This window comes from Carica papaya, chromosome 2 (assembly GCF_054855325.1).
Source record: "Carica papaya isolate Zhongbai chromosome 2, ASM5485532v1, whole genome shotgun sequence".
Classification (NCBI taxonomy): Eukaryota; Viridiplantae; Streptophyta; class Magnoliopsida; order Brassicales; family Caricaceae; genus Carica; species Carica papaya.
Genome location: NC_142310.1, coordinates 21,542,803 through 21,562,733, shown reverse-complemented (window position 1 = coordinate 21,562,733; position 19,931 = coordinate 21,542,803). Strand labels below are relative to the sequence as shown.

The 19,931-nt window shown below is 37.8% G+C and overlaps 2 long non-coding RNA genes across 2 annotated transcripts; one reads left to right on the top strand and one right to left on the bottom strand.

Annotated features, from left to right (window-relative positions):
* Positions 1-12,733: 12,733 nt before the first annotated feature.
* LOC148268859 (uncharacterized) lies at positions 12,734-16,328 on the bottom strand. The gene is made up of 2 exons (XR_015817141.1): positions 15,564-16,328; positions 12,734-14,386 (listed from the first exon to the last, which is right to left on the bottom strand). It is a non-coding gene; the product is annotated as an uncharacterized LOC148268859 (long non-coding RNA).
* A 23-nt stretch (positions 16,329-16,351) lies between these two features.
* LOC110806604 (uncharacterized) lies at positions 16,352-19,611 on the top strand. The gene is made up of 2 exons (XR_002538314.2): positions 16,352-18,644; positions 19,383-19,611. It is a non-coding gene; the product is annotated as an uncharacterized LOC110806604 (long non-coding RNA).
* The last annotated feature ends 320 nt before the right edge of the window (positions 19,612-19,931 follow it).

The following is a 19,931-nucleotide window of genomic DNA, read 5'->3' as shown; positions in this document are numbered from 1 at the left end:
GCATGGCGAACCTTGAGCTATGGGACTCTGTCATGATGTCTCTTCTTAACTCACTGTCATCTGGGACACACACTCTGTCCCTGAAACGAATCAATCCGTCGGCAGAGATCTGAAATTCTGAGCTCACTCCCTGTTCTGCACTCTTCTTGCGGGTTACCAGGGCGGGGTCGACTGACTGCGCTTCCTTTATTCTTTGGATTAACTCGGGTTGGACTGCTAAGTGGCCCAAACATGTGACTCTCTTCAGGTCTCGCAGGCGAACCTGCTGTGTAGCCTCAATAGACCTACATTCTGAAACCATCAGATGGGCCAGGGTGCCTGCACTTTTCCTGCTGAGGGCATCGTCCACCACGTTGCCCTTACCTGGATGGTATAGGATGTCACAATCATAGTTCTTGAGGAGTTCCATCCATCTTCTCTGACGCATGTTGAGATCCTTCTGGGTGAAGATGTGCTTCAAACTCTTATGATCAGTGAAGATCTGAAAGGTCTCTCCATACAAATAATGGCGCCAGGTTTTCAAGGCGTGTATGATGGCGGCAAGCTCCAAGTCATGGGTAGGATAGTTCTTCTCATGATTCTTTAGCTGTCTAGACCCATATGCTATAACCTTTCCATGCTGCATTAGGACACAACCCAGGCCCAGATAGGAGGCATCACTATAAACTGTGTACCCTCCTGATCCACTCGGTAGAGCCAGCACTGGTGCAGTAGTCAGTCGCTTCTTCAACTCTGAAAAACTCCTCTCGCAGTTCTCATTCCATTCAAACATTGCATTCTTCTTTGTGAGTCGGGTTAGAGGAGCTGCTAGACTAGAGAACCCTTCGACAAACCGGCGGTAATAACCTGCCATCCCTAGGAAACTGCGAATTTCCTTAACTGTTGTCAGCCTTTCCCAACCAAGTACCGCTTCAACCTTTTCGGGGTTCACCGACACCCCTTCCTTCGATATAACATGTCCTAGGAAGGTGGTTTGTTCGAGCCAAAATCCACACTTGCTCAACTTCGCATACAACTTCTTTTCCCTGAGTACCTGTAGAACTTGGGCAAGATGATGAGCATGTTCTTCCCTACTTTTTGAGTAGACTAAGATATCATCGATGAACACGATGACAAATTGGTCCAAGAATTCTCTGAATATTCTGTTCATTAGATCCATAAAGATGGTCGGGGCGTTGGTTAGCCCAAACGGCATAACCAGGAACTCATAGTGTCCGTACCTGGTTCGGAATGCCGTCTTGGGGATGTCTTCTGCTCTCACTTTTACCTGATGGTAACCTGATCGTAGATCTATTTTAGAAAAGACCTGTGCACCCTGCAACTGATCGAAAAGGTCATCAATACGGGGAAGAGGGTACTTGTTCTTAATTGTTACCTTGTTTATCCTTCTATAATCAATGCACAGTCTCAACGTTCCATCCCCTTTCCTTGCAAAAGTAACCCCGGCACCCCATGGGGAAATGCTGTGTCTAATGATGCCACTGTTTTGTAGCTCAGTGATTTGTTTCCTTAGCTCTTCCATCTCGATGCGGCTCATTCGGTAAGGAGCTACCGAGATGGGCTGGGTTCCTGGCTGTAAGTCTATGGTGAACTCGACCTCTCTGTCCCCTGGTAGACCGGGCAGTTCATCCGGAAATACGTCTGTAAAGTCTCGGACTACTGGAATCTCTTGGATACAAACTTCTTTCTTGGGTTTACCTAGTTAGGGAAAATACAATATTAAGGCACTGGGAATTAAGAAGAAAAGAATTTGTCATTAGGGAAAATCAGTACCGAATAATTTTATTAACTTGTGAATGGCTCCTCGTTGGGAGGATTAAATACAATCTTTTTATTAAAGTAGTCTATGGTGGCGTGATACGCCGCTAGCCAATCCATTCATAGGATTACATCAAAATCCCCTGTGTCTAACCCTATCAGGTCTACCCTCAATTTCCTATCTGCTATCTCCACGGCACATGCCCTGTAGACAACCTCTCCTAGCAATGTCTCCCCCCCAGCGGTAGATACAAGCAATAATGAATCAAGTCTATCAGGTGATACACAAATTTTGGAAGCAAGAACATGTGAAATAAAAGAATGTGATGCACCAGTATCAAACAAAATATGAGCAATGTGGCTAGAGATAGTATACATACCATGTACCACGTCCGGGTCTGCGTCGGCATCCTTCTGGGTAAGGTTGTAAACTCTGCCCTGGATTGGAGGCCTCCCTTGATTCTGGTTTCTAGGGCACTCCCTCGCATAGTGCTGGGCATTGCCGCATATGCGACAGGTGTTGTTGAGGCGGTAGCAGGGTCGGTCCCCATGATCCCTGCCGCAGTACTGGCAGATCTTCCCACGTGCTGCCCCCATAGCCTGAGGAGGGGCCTGAACGGCAGGCCTGGGCCTCTTACTGGGTTGGACAGGCATGGTAGGCGCTGGCCTGCGGAGCGGGGCTGAGGGTCGGGAACTTCCCGCTAGCTGAGGGCGGGTGTCGAAGCTCCTTTCTATGATCTGCGCCTTTGCCAAGACTGCCGAATATGTCTCGAGCTCCATCACCAATAAGTGCTGTCTGATCGCCGGGCAGAGGCCCCATTGGAATTTCCTGGCCTTTCGGTCCTCATCCAACAATGTCTCCAGAGCATGTCGGCCCAGCTCCAGGAACTTGTGGGCATACTCCGACACTGTTATATTACCCTGGACCAATTGAGCAAATTCTAATTCCTTTAAATGTTGGATGTGTTTAGGGAGATACTCCGCATGGAAGGCCGCTAGGAACTGCTCCCAAGTAACTGGTATAGGCAGGGTGGCCCGCTTGAGCTCCCACCAGTGTACCGCTTCCCCTACCAGCATGTAGGAGGCAATGGCAGCCCTCTGCTCAGGAATTACTCCCAAGGTCTCAAAAGCTCTCTCAGTCTCTGCCAGCCAGTATTGGGCCTCTTCGAACGAGGATCCCCCTGAAAAGGTAGAAGGGTTCAGTCTCCTGTACCTCTCTATGAAGCCGGGGTCGATCAAGGAGGGAGCGGGGTCCCGAGGTAGAGGGACTGGGGCCAGCTGAGGGTGAACTGGGGGACCCTGTGGTGGCGCCTGCTGATGTGGTGGGGGCACCGGAATGTGCTGTGGCGGCACCTGTTGGTACTGTGGCTGTGGTACCGGATCGTACCGCGGCTGTGGTGCCGGGTGGTATCGTGGAGGAACAGGCTCCTGCCGGGGTGGCTCGGGATCAGCCTGCTGTAGCGGGGGCTCAACCTGCGCTAGCGGAGGAGGTCCCGGTAACTCCCTTCTCTCCTCTTGCCTTCGCTGGGCAGCTGCGAGAGCCTCCACCATCTCGAATAGTCTATCTAAATCCTCCCGAATTGAATTATCTGGGGCCGCTCGGTTCAGTGGGGGCCTTCCTCTCCTCATTCCTGTGTACCTGCATTCACAAGGAATGATTGAGTAACAATATATCGGTGAGTATTTCTCTAAGGCACATTAGTGTAAGGGATGGGTCCGAGGAAATGCGGCTCTGATACCAACTGTAACAGCCCCGGTAATTCAAAATGGAAATTATATTATAAATATTAAATGCGGAAGCGAAGACAAAATTTGATTAACATCCCTTACACTAAAACCAAAAACGTGCTCACAAAAGATTAAACTACCTAAAGGGGAAAACTTGAAAGTAAAAACTACGAATGTGACTATAGAGTCCTTAGGCGTCCCCTTCGTCGTCCTCCTGCGGAATCGGCTCGGGAACGATGTCCTCTTGATCTGAAATGATTAAATAAGGAATGAGTTACACTATCCCAGTAAAGACATCACGATATCTCACCGTCACGGAAGTAAAGGTGGGTAGAAAACACAAAAAGACCAATGGAGCATAATTTACAACAAATCCTTTTATCGAAAATAAAACCTTTACCATTTACTTACCTCGGTGAAATTCATAAAACGATATACGAAAGCAATAACATCATCATCATCATGAAAACATATATATGAACTGTATAACATAATACCTATCACACTTTTCGTAATTCAATCGTTACACAACATATTTTCCTAATTCACCAGCCCATTAATATCCATGGGGATCCATAGGGGTCCCGCTACCCGTTAATCCTTAACACTTGAAATCATATTCCAGGGCCGTCCCCATACCCCGTCCGGTATGGGCGCCAAACCATAGACCTCACTACCCCGTCCGGTATGAGGGTGAAACGGGCCGTCCCCATACCCCGTCCGGTATGGGCGCCAAAACACATAAGATCTCCATACCCCGTCCGGTATGGGAGACCACAATCCCGGTAGGGTTCCCTACGGACCCGGTCCATCCACCATCTCCCAAGATATCTAGTCAGGCTGAACACATTATACAATTTCCATTCACATAATCTTTCATTCTCCTTTTTCCCTCAGTCAGCATTATCAATCACATACAAACACGTAAAACGATAATTTATGCCAAACAGACAACATACAGCATCAATATCTCAGTCATTCAATCCATAATCAATAAAACAATAAAATATGCACACGAAACTATAAAATGAAAACATTGAACCTCATGCTGCATTTAAAACTGTAAAACAGGCCAAATAACAGTTAACCGACAAACACACTAGACTCGGGCTCCATTAGCGACCTTAAGCAATTTCACACATTCGTTGATTAAAAAAATACCGTTTTATCATTTATTGAACTTTAATACCGTGATAGGAAATAAGGTGAGGGGTCCTTACTCGTTTCAGGATCCGAACACGGCTTCACAGTGCGCTTGCAGGCTGTCCCTAATTTTCCCTGAATTTTCCTCGGAGAACTGAAACGCACTACTGGTACCTGCACGTGTTCCAAAAAAAACCCAAATTAGGCCCAGGGCCTCTTTCGGGCCAAATTGCAACTCCGGCACGGCGGCTCCGCCGTGCTCCGGCGACGGCGAGTTGCCTCGGGTTGGCTGTTTTCGGCCGTTTTCGACCGAATTCGGCCACACTCGCATCGGTCCCTGTGAAAAAACAACCCTAGGGCCCTCGGGGGGCCAAAAAATCACGAAAAAACGGAGCTTACCGGTGGCGGCGCTCTCGGGTGCGGCGGCTCTCCGGAGAGGTTCGTGTTTTGGTGATTCGGCTCCGGTCAACCTGTAGAGAAAAGAATGGTGATTACGGTGATATAAAAATTGCATCAAACGGAGGCCGGGAAGGGCCTCATCGGAGGCAAAAACCGAGAAGGGGCGCGGCGGCGCCGCTGCGCTTCGACCGTGTATTCCGGCCGTTTGGCTGGGATTTTGGCTCCGATTTGACCACAGGCGGAATCAGCGTGGAAAAACGAGTCGGAGGTACGAAATTTACCTCGATCGGCGGGTGGCGGCGGCCGGCTTCTGGTTCGTCTTCTCCGGCGAGCGGCAGGCGGCTAGGGTTTGTGGTCTGGTGTGGGGGTTCTATTTATAACCCCTTGCCCTTTGATCTCAGCCGTCCATTTTGTTTTAATCTGGGCCGTCCGTTTTTTATTAAATCTGGGCCGTCCGTGCGATTAAATCTGGGCCGCCCGCTTGTCAACGTGGCCCTTTTTGGAACGACGTGGTATTGCCACGTGGCAGGTCCTGGTTGGCCGGGACTGCTGACCGGGCCTGCTGACGTGGCTTTTTTTTTTTTCCTCCTTTCCGGGTGCTACAGGTACATTTTGATCTTGAGTTACATCATATGGATATTAAGACAGCATTTCTCACAAAAAACTTTGTATTTGAAGATGCACATAAAATGATTTGTAAACTAAAAAAATCTATTTATTCACTTAAGTAGACTTCCTGTCAATGGTATCACAAATTTCATCAAGTCGTCATTTCGTTTGATTTTGAGATGAATTTGGTAGAAGATTGTGTATATCAAAAGTTCAGTGGGAATAATTATATTTTTCTGGTTTTATATGTCGATCACATACTGCTTGCCAGTAGTGATATAGAATTATCGCACGAAAACAATGAATTTCTAACAAAGAAATTTGATATGAAAGATCTTTGGGATCCCTCTTTTGTATAAGGGATCCAGATACACCGAGAACACTCTCGGGGTATTTTTGGATTATTACAAAAGAGTTATATGGAAAAAGTTCTTAAAAGATTTGGTATGTAGGATTGTAAACCAGGTGACTTTTATGTATCTAAATGAGATAAGTTTACTCTAAGTCAATACCCTAAGAAAAAACCTAGAGACTATAGAGATACAAAATATTCTTTATGCTTCAGCCATAAGGAGTGTTTTATGTGAATAGATTTGTACGCGTCTAAATGTTGTGTACATTACTAGGATATTAGGTAGATATTTAAAAAATTCAGATATGAATCATTGAAAAACAATCAAACGTGTTATGCGGTATCTACAAAGGACAAAAGGTTATATGCATACATACAGGAGGTCAGATTAGTTGGAGATCATTGGTTATTTTGATTCTGTTGGATGTTCAGACAATAGAAAATCTACATCAAACTATATCTACTTGTTTGCTAGAGGAACTATTTCCTAAAAGAGTGTTAAGCAAATACTTGTAGCATCTTCTACTATGACAGCAGAGTTTGTAACTTGTTATGAGGCATCCAATTATGAAATATGGCTACAAAATTTTGTCACTAAGCTGCGTATTGTTGTTAGCATAGAAAGACCATTAAAAATATTTTGTGACAAAAAGGGCGTGGAGAGACCTAAGTGACCGTTAGAAATCCTCAACGATTATAATATTCTAATTTTTATTCATTTTAATTTAATTTTATAAAATTATTAATTTCCCTTAATTATTGAAAATATTTAGATATGTTTTCTTTATAATCTATTTTTAAAGAAATAAAAAATTATTGAGCAATTAAAGATTTTAAAGAATTAAAGGTTACTATTACTATAAATCTCTAAATAAACTAAAATTTCAAATATTTGAAAAGTAATTTGTTAATTGAAAATTCACTGTGCCCAGCTTTGGTCGAAATCTCAACCCCATTCACCTCTTATTTTATTCTTCAAAAAATGGGAAAGTAACCGTTACGAACCCTCAAATTTAAAATCTACAAACTGAAACAAACTAAAACCAAGAACGATTATACCCACAAAGAAAAAAAAAACAATGAGTGAAGAAGAAGAGCTAAAGCAGCAACGGCAAAATCCAGAAACAGAAGAAGCGTTAATGCAACAGCTTAGATCCAGAGCCACGGAGTTCCTGCTGAGAAAAGAATGGCAAGAGTCCCTACAAGCCTTCTCTCACTTTATCACTCTCTGCCATCACCAAATCTCAAAGATCAATCAACAACCACACTCCGATAACTCAGATCGTCTCCCCAAGCTACAGAAATCGCTCTGCTTAGCCCTCTCTAACCGCGCAGAAGCCCGATTCAGACTGCGAGAATGTAGTGAAGCCCTAAGGGATTGTGATGAGGCGTTGAAGATTGAAGCCACCCACTTCAAGGCTCTGGTTTGCAAAGGTAAGATCCTGCTCAGCCTTAGTAAATACTCCATGGCTCTCCATTGTTTCAAGACTGCGTTGCTTGATCCTCAGGCTAATGGAGACTTCGAGGACCTTAATGGGTATTTGGAGAAATGCAAGAAGCTTGAGTTCCAATCAAGAACTGGAGCGTTTGATCTCTCTGATTGGATCCTAGGTGGTTTTCGTGGTGATTCACCGGAACTTGCTGAGTACATTGGTGCACTGCAAATCGAGAGATCTGAGATCAGCGGACCAAATATGATGTTGATGTGCCCCATGCGACAACGCACGTTGATTCGATCGTCAGCGTCTGGCATTTCTGATGACATACGTGTGATGGTGTGTGGTGACACTGACGACCAGGACCGCATGTCCGAATGTAAAATATGTCCCTTATTTCGTATAATATAGTTTCTAAAATAATTCATAATTTAATATATGTGTTTTCTATTATAAACGAAAAAAATTATCCAAACGGTATTTGAATTTTCGAGATGACCATAGATCAAATTAGAAAGGATTCCCTAAGCTTTTTTCGATCACACCATAGGTAAGAATTATATGTATTCCATACGGAGACATAAATTATAAGTTTATGTAAATAGGTATATATATAGTGCATTATGTGTGAATGTTTAAATGTATGTGTAATGTAATATGAATATAATTAGTATTTCTAATTTATATTTGTGTGTGTTTATATAGTATATATATCTACATTGTTACGCATGTGTGTGTATATATATAAAAATATATGATATATGAATTGCTGATAATAGAATTGATAAGAACATAGCTGATAAGAACAAATTTGTGAATAAATATATATATATATATAGTATATTGTGTATGATTGTGTCTATACGTTTTAAGTATAAACGTGTGTGTATATATCGATAGAGATTATGTGTGTGTGAATATAAATATATATTCTGTTTAAGACATGTAGTAACGATACATGCTTGTATTATAATCTATGTATGTGTAGCATGTAAAATGTATAACTATTGTGTGTACATGTGGAATTTAGGTATTCTGCACTTGCTATGTGATCTGGTACAAATATAGGATGCACTGTACTTGCTGTGCAATCTGGTATATGATGATTCAGAAAGTCTTTCGAAATATATAGTTTTGATGTGTGTGATGATATCATATATTTTAAATGTGTGTGTGTGTGTGTATGTTTGTGTTTAATTATGCGTAGAAACTAAGATCTTAGGTGTGAAATGAGTGAATTGAAAATAAGAGAGATTTGAAAAGAGTATAAAGTGTAAGGATTCTAGAAACCTATTCGTTTAGTTTGAATCGAGGAGGGGATGGTGCATGTATGGCTGAAGGTCAGCGGCTATAGTGAACCTGCACATGGATAGAGTTTGAAACCTAGTTCAGATGTGGATAGCCAATGTAACTGTTGTAGTCAATGTAAAATTTTGTGTGTATGCTGTCCACGCGATGGGGGGATCCATTTTGCCTCTCCTTGACAACGACATAAATGGCATCTTGCGATAAAACTTTAGATGTGATATTTCAAGTGTAAGAGCGATTTGAAAAGAGAACAAGAATTAAGTTAGAAGAGTGAGGACTAGAATATATTTCGTGTGATGATTTGTTTTATTTTGTAGTTTGATTGTGATATTTTATTTCACATTTTTTTCATTATAAATATTATTATATTTTACATATTACGTGAATGTATATATGTAAGTCTCCGTTATAGAATTTGTTTTCTTACTAACCTCGTGAAACTCACCCCAATTCACCCTCATACAGATAAGAGAAGATGAGAAACAAATTACGATCAATGGAAGATGATGAAGGAAACTTTATTAGTTTTTATTTTAATATTATAAATTAATTTACATGTCTTAATTATTGTAAACATATAATTATTTTATCACAAGGGATATGTATCAAAGTGTAGTTATGCGGCATATTAATATTTATCTGTTTCACTAGTTGAAAATATTGTGCTAAAGTCCGTACCCACCAACATTGAAGTTTGGGCTGTTGCAGTTATATTTCTAAATGATGTGTAGTTTCAGTGGGAGTTTTGTCCCTTAGTTGCATTTATTTTGTAAGACATACTATAAACTTTGTACTTTACTTTTGGTTTATGTATATATGATTTCATTCCAGATTTTGTATTTTTGTTTATATATATTATTTATGAGCTTTCTTACAGTTGATCTCATTAAAATGAAGACAGGACTAGCTGGAAATAAGCATGCTTAGATCACATAATATATAATTTTCATGCTGCACATTTATACTTGATTCATGTCGTTCGGTTATATTCATATACGTGACAATTGATGAGTTTAACTATGATAGTTGTAGCGAAGACCGCTTTGATCCTATGTCGTTATGATCGATTGACAAAATTGTTTGGTGATCCATTCAGATATTAATAATATAGTTTTGAGTACTCTTACGGTTATTTAACGCATAGTTAAGGTGTCATATAAAACCCAAGTGAGATATTGTTGAATTTTTTTCGACATGTTGGCTTAATGTGGACCTTGAAATGCGTATTAGACTATCAATTTAATGTGTACGTTTAAAAGTGATCAAATACAGTTAAAAAGTATTGAGTCTTAATGCATCAAGTTTAAGTATGAGTTTGTAACATGCAAATACTATTTTTATAATATTTTTATTTTATGATAAGTGAAATGGGAATTACAAATATTTATCGATATAAAAGGCAGTTATGATTGTTAAATCATAAGGTCGCCATTTTATTTTTCTGAAATTCTGTCACCAGAAAAAAACTAACTTTTGAGGCATCATGTTGATTAGAAAGATTCTACCACCGGACGCTAACAATTCTTCTGTGATAGATTCAGGTAAGTTGCCAGTTACATTTCTCATTGATTTAGTATGAGATTGCGTGTTTAGACTTATAGAAATATTGATTTGAAAAATATTTTTTATTTTAACATTAAGTTGCTTTCAAAAATATAATAATTTAGTTAAGAATCAACTATACAATAAAATAAAAACTTTAAGAACCGATAGAGGATGAGAGTATTTACCTAATTAGTTCAGAGAATTTTGTGATGAAATGAGAATAAAACATCAGTTAACTATTGGTGTTGTAGAAAGAAGAAATAGAACCTTGCTTAAAATGGTTAGATCTATGATGGCACAAGTTAATTTTTCAATTACTTTTTAGGGTGATACATTATTATTTGACATATATACTCTTAACCATGTACCCTTAAAATCAGTTACCACCACACCGTATGAGTTATGAAGTAAAAGAAAAGCAAACCTAAGTTTTCTAAAACCTTGGGGTTGTGCCGCCTATGATCATAAATCTTTCCACAAACATGGAAAATTAAGTCCAAGAGGGAAGAAAAGTATTTTTATAAGATATTCCGAACAATAAAAAAGATATATGTTCATAAGCACACAAAAAATGGTCATGTAACTAAATTTGAATCACGAGATGTCACATTCTTAGATAATGATTTTCTTAAAAATAATGAGATAAGTCAAGACTTATCTCTATATGATACTCAAGACCAAACTTTTTTTCACCCCACAAATACAAATAGACCCACTATATTCGAGTAGGAGCGATATAAGATTCAATTAAATCATAATCAATAGTGGGCCCAAGTATGGAAGTTGGTCTAAGTGGGAGTAATTAGAATAATCTCAAAATTTTCAAACAAATAGGAAAAGTACTCCTCGTTGTTATTTTGAGATTGAATGGGAAATATTCTTAATTACTCCAGAAGATGAGGAAAAGCCAAAAAATGTAAATAAGGCTCTCAAATTTCCTATAAAAGAAAAATGGATGAAAGCAATGGAAGAGGAAATAGAGTCCGTGAAATCTAATCAAGTCTGGGAGTTGGTCGATTTACCTAAAGGATATAAATCCATTGGGAACAAATGGGTTCTCAACATTAAGTGAAAAATTGATGACAGTATTAAAAAATATAAAACTCGCCTAGTCATGAAGTTGTATACACAAAAGGAAGGAATAGATTATGAAGAAACTTTTTCACCTATTATTAAATTTACCTCAATTTAACTAATTCTAGCAATAGTATCATGCATAGATCTTGAATTACATTAAATGGAGGTAAAGACTGCTTTTCTCAATGGAGAATTTGAAGAAGAGATCTATGTGGAACAACCAATAAGTTTCATTAAAAAAGGCCAAAAACATAAATTATGTCGACTTTTAAAGTCAATATATGGTCTTAAATAGTCTTCAAGACAATAGTATATTTGATATCATAATGTGACAATATCACATAACTTTAATATGATTGAAGAAAACCATTATATATATTAAAAGATCTAAAGATAAATTTGTTATCTTATCATTGTATGTAGATGAAATACTTGTAGTTAAAAATGATAAGGGGCATGTAAAAGAAATTAAAAATTAGTTGTCATCTCATTATGAGATGAAAGATATGGGTGAGATTGCATATATCCTTGGAGTTAAATTTTCAAAAGATCGTTTAAAAAATTTGTTATCTTTCTCATAAGATTTGTATATTAAAAAGATTCTTGAACAATTTTATATGAAAGATTATAAACTCACTGATACCCCTATCATAAAAGGTGAAACTTTAAGCTAAAGGTTGTGTCCTAAAACACCACAAGAAAATAAACAAGTGATAAAGTTCCTTGTTCAAGTGTAATGGAATCCTTATGTATGCTATGATGTGCACAAATCCTGACATATGTCATGCAATTGGAATGGTAAGTAGATATCAATTCAAACCTGGTCAAGTACATTAGAAAGCAGTGAGAAGAATCCTATATTATCTCAAAGGCATAGCTGATTACTCATTATGTTATTAAGGGATTGATTTACATTTGAATAGCTATACGGATATTGACTGGGGAGGAGATTAGATGAGAGAAAATCTATCTATGGATTTACTTTCTCACTAAATGGAGGTATCATATCATGGAGTAGTAAGAAATAATCATATATAGCTTTTTCCATAATGGAAGCTAAGTTTGTAATTTTTTCAGCTGCAGTTTAAGAAGCTGTTTGTTTAAAAAGGTTTATGGACCATTTGGGAGTCAATGGTATTGCTAGTGAACCAAAAATTATGAACTGTGACAGTCAAATAACAATAACATATGTCAAAGATCCCAAATTTCATGAGAAAACAAAACATAAAAATATTATATACAATTTCGTGAAGGGTATGGTTGGACGAAAAGAAGGGAACATGAAGCTCATATCTACGCACGATATGGTAGCATATTCATTTACAAAGCATATACCAAGAGATACATATTATAAGCATGTTAAATTATTAGGTTTGCGTAAGTGTTAAATGTACTTATATATTATATATTTCTCAACCATGTTCGGTGTTTATGTTATCAATGAAAGACTCTTTTTTCTTTCTTATTGGTCTCATTTACATTTGTTGTAGAGCATACATATATAAAGACATGTACATATGTTGTGTACATCTATACCTTCAGAGAAAGCGTGTCAGACAGATATAAAATTGGTCTTCTCACACAAGCAATCACCTTCGTTATTTGATATGACAAAGATAAGACAAATTTAAGCTAATTATCTATGTGGTAATTGAAAGCCAACTTAAATATTAATAACTGTCGTCACTCATCAGGGTGAGGAATTAAGTTATAATAAAATTACTAAGTTTATGACACTTAGTGAATAATTTAATGATTATCACTTTATCTATATTATTATCATATTAGAGTTCTGAAGAGTTAAAAATGTGTGTAAGTGAACTCAAGTTAGATATTGAGTATATCTTATTACAATATATACAATATTTATAAAAAAATAAAAGATATGCACCCCATGGGAAAGGAGAGAAAACCGAAAGATATGATTCATACTGCATGTGCAACTATCTCAACTTTAATATTGCATGAGATCCTAAAATTTTAAGATAATCTCATCTAACACCCTCATGACTCTAATCTATTTCCTAAACCTTTTAATTAAGGCTCACTATCTTTGGATATACCCAAAAGATCATGAATGATTTGGTCCAATGGGATAGTTCTAAAAAAGCAAATTAAATAAAATGTGAGAGAATCAAGATAAGAGGAAGATCACAATTTTAAAAAAAAATATCACATCATTGATGCACATTCATTCATCGACCAATTATGTTTATCTATAAAAAAAAAATATAATTCTAAATGTACTCAATTTATTAGTTAAATGAGATCGTTAAATATATGAATATGATATGTGATCTAAGGTATAGCATACAATTGCATAGTCGAGAAGTTATATACTCCTAACAGATATATAGGTAAAGTGTTCTTAAATTATGCATAGTAACACGACCTATTTACATATGAGTCTTGTAGAATTAAAAATAGTGATAATCTCGTCACATATGAGTGGGAGATGTTGAATTTAATCGGTAGGTCACCTATGATGGGAGTCAGTTTGGATTAATAATAATCAATTATCAATTGTTTTTTGATTATATCTTTGAATATTTTCAAAAATAAAAAGAAATTTATTATTTAGGAATATTTGAAGAATTATTTATCTACAAATAGGAAGATTTATAAATTGTTACCTAAGAAGATATTTCTTGATTTTAAAATCTAAGTTTGTGATTAACTTGCAATTGCTTCTATTTTTATAATTTCTTACTAGTAGATTTAAATTAGAGTTTGGGGGCAATGTTTCCCTCTACACTAGAGGGTTTTCCATACGAAAATCTTGTGTTCTTCGTTGTTAAATTTTTCTGTTATTATCCAATGTGTAATAAGTCATATCAAAGCATCATTGGGTAGGATACGAAATTAATTACATAAAATTAACATGGTTATACTCTGGCAAGATCAAGTACAAATTGTTCACTTTGAAAACCGATAATAGAGGAATCATCTATACTGAAAGGGATTTATTTAATCCTAATAAATTAGAAAGTTTTAAACTCAATTGGGAAATTTGGATGATGATTAGGAAAAGCTGCATAAAAAAGAATAAAGTTAGCATTGAAGTTGACGCTCGGGTATTATGAAGAAAACTAAAAAAAAAAATACATAAGAGATGAAAAATGCCAAAAATAAAGCCTTTAGGATCAAAAGGATGGTAATGTTGATGTTTAATGAATGGTGATTTATAATAGAATGTCAGAAGTGGCTTTGAGGATTTGATGAATTAGTTAAGCACCATGAAGATATACCTTGATGAGGAATTGCAAAGTTTTACTTTTATTGAGTTCTTTACCATACATACATACAGTTGGGAAACACTAGCAGTGTCTTTTAGCAACTCTGCTCCTAATGAAGTTGCCACTTTACGGATAGTAAAATATATAGCTCACAAAGTGAAGAGATCAGATGCCCAAGATGCTGGTGTAGTTTTTTCATAGACTCTTCTTGTAAGAGAGAACAAGGGTTAAAGAGTAAGACTAGAGGTCACAAGGCGCATCATAAAATGCAGAGAAAAATTTTAGCCAAGAAGAGAAAAGTTCAAATATTATTATTGTTGTAAAGAATGTCATATATTAAGAGAACTACAACTTATATAATAGAGAAGTTAAGGATGAGAAGACTGAAAGGAAGGAAGATAATGTGCAAAAACCGGTATTGCTTATCTGTAAAGATGATTAGGATGATGTTGCCATAAATTATCTTATCTTATCTTGACTTGAACATTAATTCAGGGACATGTTATCATACTATATATACCCAAGAGCTACATTCTTCCTGAGTACAACTTAAGAAAATTTTGCATATTGAAGATGAACAATACCAGTGATGCAAATGAGAATTGATATAATTCTTGTACAGTGATAAGCCTAGAATTGAGAAGCCCAGAATGACCAATAGAAGGCTCATTCGAAACCCGAAGTTTATGCACTAAACAACAAGAGAGAAGCAAAAACAAAACATTGCAAAACAATTGGTCAAGCACCACTGAACGACCACCGCCAGAATCCATCAACTATCCTTAGTTTTATCTTCCATTATTTTGTAATTGCTAGTTTTCAGCTTTTCTATTCTTATCTTAATGCTTAGAAGTAGGAAAGTTGGTTATTTTCATATTGTATTTAATGCACTATGCTCTTGAATGAAATCAGTGAATTTTGATAAGCAAATCTACTGGTTTATTCTCACCACAAGCAGAATATATCTCTTACCTCTCTGATTGGGACCTATCTGTAGTATCAAAGTAGGATGGCTTCAAATAAAGAGCGAATTGAAAGCATCGAACAAGGATTAGGCGCGTTCCAAGATACCGTCAGTCAACTGGAGATGGGAATGGCTGACAAGCTCTGCCTCATCGAGGAAAATCTGCAGCGCCTCACCGACACCGTGTTGTCCAGCCGCGAAGGATCTTTCAGCAATTTAATGGGTCAGCTTGGACCACCCAGAACCACCAAGGATGACGGTCCACAGCAAATAGACACAACCCGATAGAATTTCTATTCGAGGCTCGCCAAACTTGAATTCCCCACCTTCACCGGTGATGATTTGACGCAATGGCTTAACAAAGTCGAACAATTTTTTGAGTTTTAAAGACCCACCAATAACAGCAAGGTTGCTTCGGCCGCATTCCACATTGAAGGAGAAGCAAATTCTTGGTGGTAGTGGCTCCGCAAGACGAATCAAGAAGAAGGCAAGGAAATTACTTGGACCAGGTTCACTGCGGAGCTGTGGGCTCGATTTGGGCCGCCCGAATGTGAGGATTTTTATGAGGTCCTTGCCAGAATTCAGTAAGTGGGCTTGCTCAGGGAATACAAAAAAAAAGTTTGAAAAGCTTGGCAATGGGGTCTAAGGCGAGCTCAAGCTCGAGATTGCGGATGGATCCGATCGTTCAAGCCCAGAATATTGAGAAAGGCCATCAGTGGCCCAGATACGTGAAGACCAACTGGGTCGTCAGCATAGATCCATCAAGGTCGGGTGCAACGCGCCTCCAAACCCGACTCCCGGGGTGCCTCAAACCCTAGTCCTCGATGCTGGACAAACTACGCGGCCTGGGAAGAATTGCAGCACCGCCGCTTGTAGGGGCTCTGCTTTCATTACGATGAGAAGTTCACCACAGGTCAATGTTGTCGCTGGCCACAGCTACTGGTAATGGAAGGAACCGAATAGGAAGACAAACCTGAACCGATGAAAAATCCTGAAATCTCTCTCCATACGCTCGTGGGGTGTTTGATCGCCCGGACGATGTGATTATCGGCCACTTTCCACAAGCATAAAATGGCAGCCTTCATTGGCAGCGGCTCAACCCATAATTTTATCAGTGAAAGAGTCACCGACAGCCTGCAACTTCTGGTCGTTCCAACCGAGTTCAAGGTGAAAGTAGCGAATGGCTAGCCTCTTCAATGCGGAGGGATTTTTATCAGCGTGCCCGTTGTCATCCATGGTATCACCTTCTCATCACTCTGTATGTTTTGTCTTTAACCGGGTTAGATTTGGTGTTAGGGATTCAATGGCTAAAATGCTTGGCGCTGTAACCTGTGACTAAAGAAGAATGACTAGGGAATTTCTCTGGAATGGCAGAATGCATAAGCTATAGGGCGCTGGTGAGAAATCAATCCAAGCGACTTCCATGAGGTTAGTCACCAAAACTCTTTGCCAAAAAAAATATAGATGTGGCAGAATGTATGCAGGCATAAGCTCTACCTAAGGTGGCTACAAATCATAATGGGATGGCAGAATTATTGGTAGAATACAGTGATATTTTTCAAGAAGCAACCAGGCTCCCACCGGTTAGAGAAATTTCCTACCAAATCATTCTGAAAGAGGGTGTTGATTCGGTCAATGTGAAACCTTACAGGTATGCACATTTTTAGAAAACTGAGATTAAGAAACAGGTTCAAAAGATGTTGAAGATGGACATTATCAAGCCAAGTGTTAGTCCTTTCTCATTCCTGATGCTGCTAGTCAAGAAAAAAGACAGGACTTGGCGTTTTTTTACTAACTACAAGGCCTTGAATGCGATCACTATTAAAGATCACTTCCCAATCCCCACCGTCGATGACATGTTTGACGAATTACATTGGGCTGTCTTTTTCACTGAGTTGGACTTGACTTCCAGCTATCACCAAGTAAGGTCACACCCTCCGAACACTTATAAGATAACATTTAGGACCCATAATGGCCACTATGAATATTTGGTTATGCCATTCGGGTTATACAACGCACCTTCGACCTTCCAAGCCATTATGAACACAATCTTCAGGCCTTACCTCCGCAGGTTCATCCTGGTTTTCTTTGATGATATTTTAATTTACAGTCCTAACTGGGAGTTACATTTGGAGCAAGTCCTGCAAATTTTGAACTCTTATAGAAAATCTGAGTTCAGTGGTTGAATCTTTAGTTTTTTTACTCGGCTGAGAAGTTGAAGAAGTAAGCAACCTAAAAATCCAATATCTTCTTCAATCACTCACTCTCTTCAGAGTTTTTCTTGAGCTATCCATAATCCCAAATGCACTCATCTCTCTTTTTTCATCTTTACAACCAGTAAATTCCTTCCCACCCATTGCTTTGCAGTGAACACAAATAAGGAATTAAGAGAAAGAAAACCATATTGGTCCATATTTTCGTTCGTTGTTCATCATATATAATTTCCCTTAAACTAATCCGTCCAAAATTTCAGTTTTGATTGTCAAATTTCCATTCAATTTAGGTTCCTAATAATCTTTGATGGATATGGGATTGTCAACGACTCTCTCTCGACCCACTTCCTTTAGTCGCATGAAATCTCGAATTCTATGCGATTCAGAAAGTTTCCAATAATAATTCCTGCAAAAAACCACGGATACTCGTTTCATGGAATATCGAGTTTTACAAATCCCAGCATTTTTAGAGGAATTTTGTGTTCAAGATTGCCTCAAAATAGAAAATTTAACAATGGAGCTTCCTGGAGATTACTAGGGGAAGTTATAGATGATGTGGGTGTTCAGCCAAATGAGGATGTGGGCAAGAAAGTGAAGTCTGTGGATGTTTTGTTAAAAACAGGAGCCGTTCTAGGGGCACTGATTTGTGGGCTTTTGGTGTTTGGATACAAGAGGGTATTTGCAGTGGAGAGTACAGTGAATGCAGAGTACGGGCTGATTTGGCAGAGTATTATGCTGCTAAGGAATGTGTGGCCAAAAGTTTCTTAGGTTCTCCAGGTTTTCAAGGAGCAAGGTTTGGTTTTGGTAGCACTTTTGGGGCTGTCTGCATTCTTTTCCATGGCTGAGACTTCCATTACGATATTATGGCCATGGAAGGTACACATTTGCTTATAGCTAACTGGAGGTGCTTTTTCTCTTAATCAGCTATGATATCATGGTTTCAAACAAAATATTGGAAAGTTATGTTAACTAGGAGGGTAATTTCTTCAGCTAAGGCTAGTGAATAATAGATTTAGAAAGTATTTCCATTTCATAATAGTGGCGAGGTCTTGGTGGTGTTTGATGTTGGGTGGTTTGATGCATTCTTTGTGATTGTGCTGAATGAGGCTCTCATAATTTCTATCATATGGTAATTTATTTGCTTTGCATGTTAGCTTCAAAATGAATAGTTGTTCCTGCATTTCCATTGTCTGATAATTCAGTGGATACTGATTTATTATCTACAAAAAGATCTTTGTCTTCAAGGTAATGAATCCCATAAGCATCTCCTCTTATGGTGCCTGGAGGGTAGAAAGCTACGAAATCCCAGCATCTCATTTATCGAGAGCGAGAAGAACATTATAGCATTTATTCCGAACTCAATATTTGGTTGCAGATCTTATGTTTTGTTTAATGGTTATCCTCTTCATAATGCGGATGATCTAGGGGAGCTTTTTATATGGGTGCACCAGTGTTGCCTTTGTTTATATATTTATATGTAATATTTATTTTCGAAAGAAAAAAGTTTTCCATGAAAGATGCTAGCTCTTCTTTGGAACTTTTTTTTTTATAAAAAAAATAAAATGTTGTTTACCCTAATAGAAATTTGCAATCTAATTGGTTGTCTGATATCAGGCACGTGAGTCGGCCGAAAAGGAGTCTGAAAATGGTGTGTTTCAAATGCTTTGCAGTGATGTTACTCGATTTCTGAATACTAGCAAATGTTCCCTGTTCACTTTAATTCTCTTGTACTAGCAAATCTAGTAATAGATATCTTAAAAAAGATTGCAGCTGTGTAATTTTTTTCAATATTCCAGATCCCTTGATTCTCATTCATAATGAATTTATTATAAATTTGTTGACATTTTTTTATTTCTTGTTGATTGAAGCTGGCTTTTGACAGCAGTATGGAGACGGAAAGACAACCTATGGCTTCAATAACCCATGCGACTATGCATTTCCTTTTTTAAAAAAAAATTATTCAGTTAAGTTGAATAAATATACATAATTATCTAATTATTTAAAAATTATGAAAATTAAAAATTATTTTTAATAAAATTTATTTTTTTATTTTATTTAAATTATAAAAATAATAATAATAAATATTACGTAATAATTAATTTTTAAATTTTTTTAATTTATAATCATAAATAAAAAATTAAGGTTTTAAAATAATTTTTTATA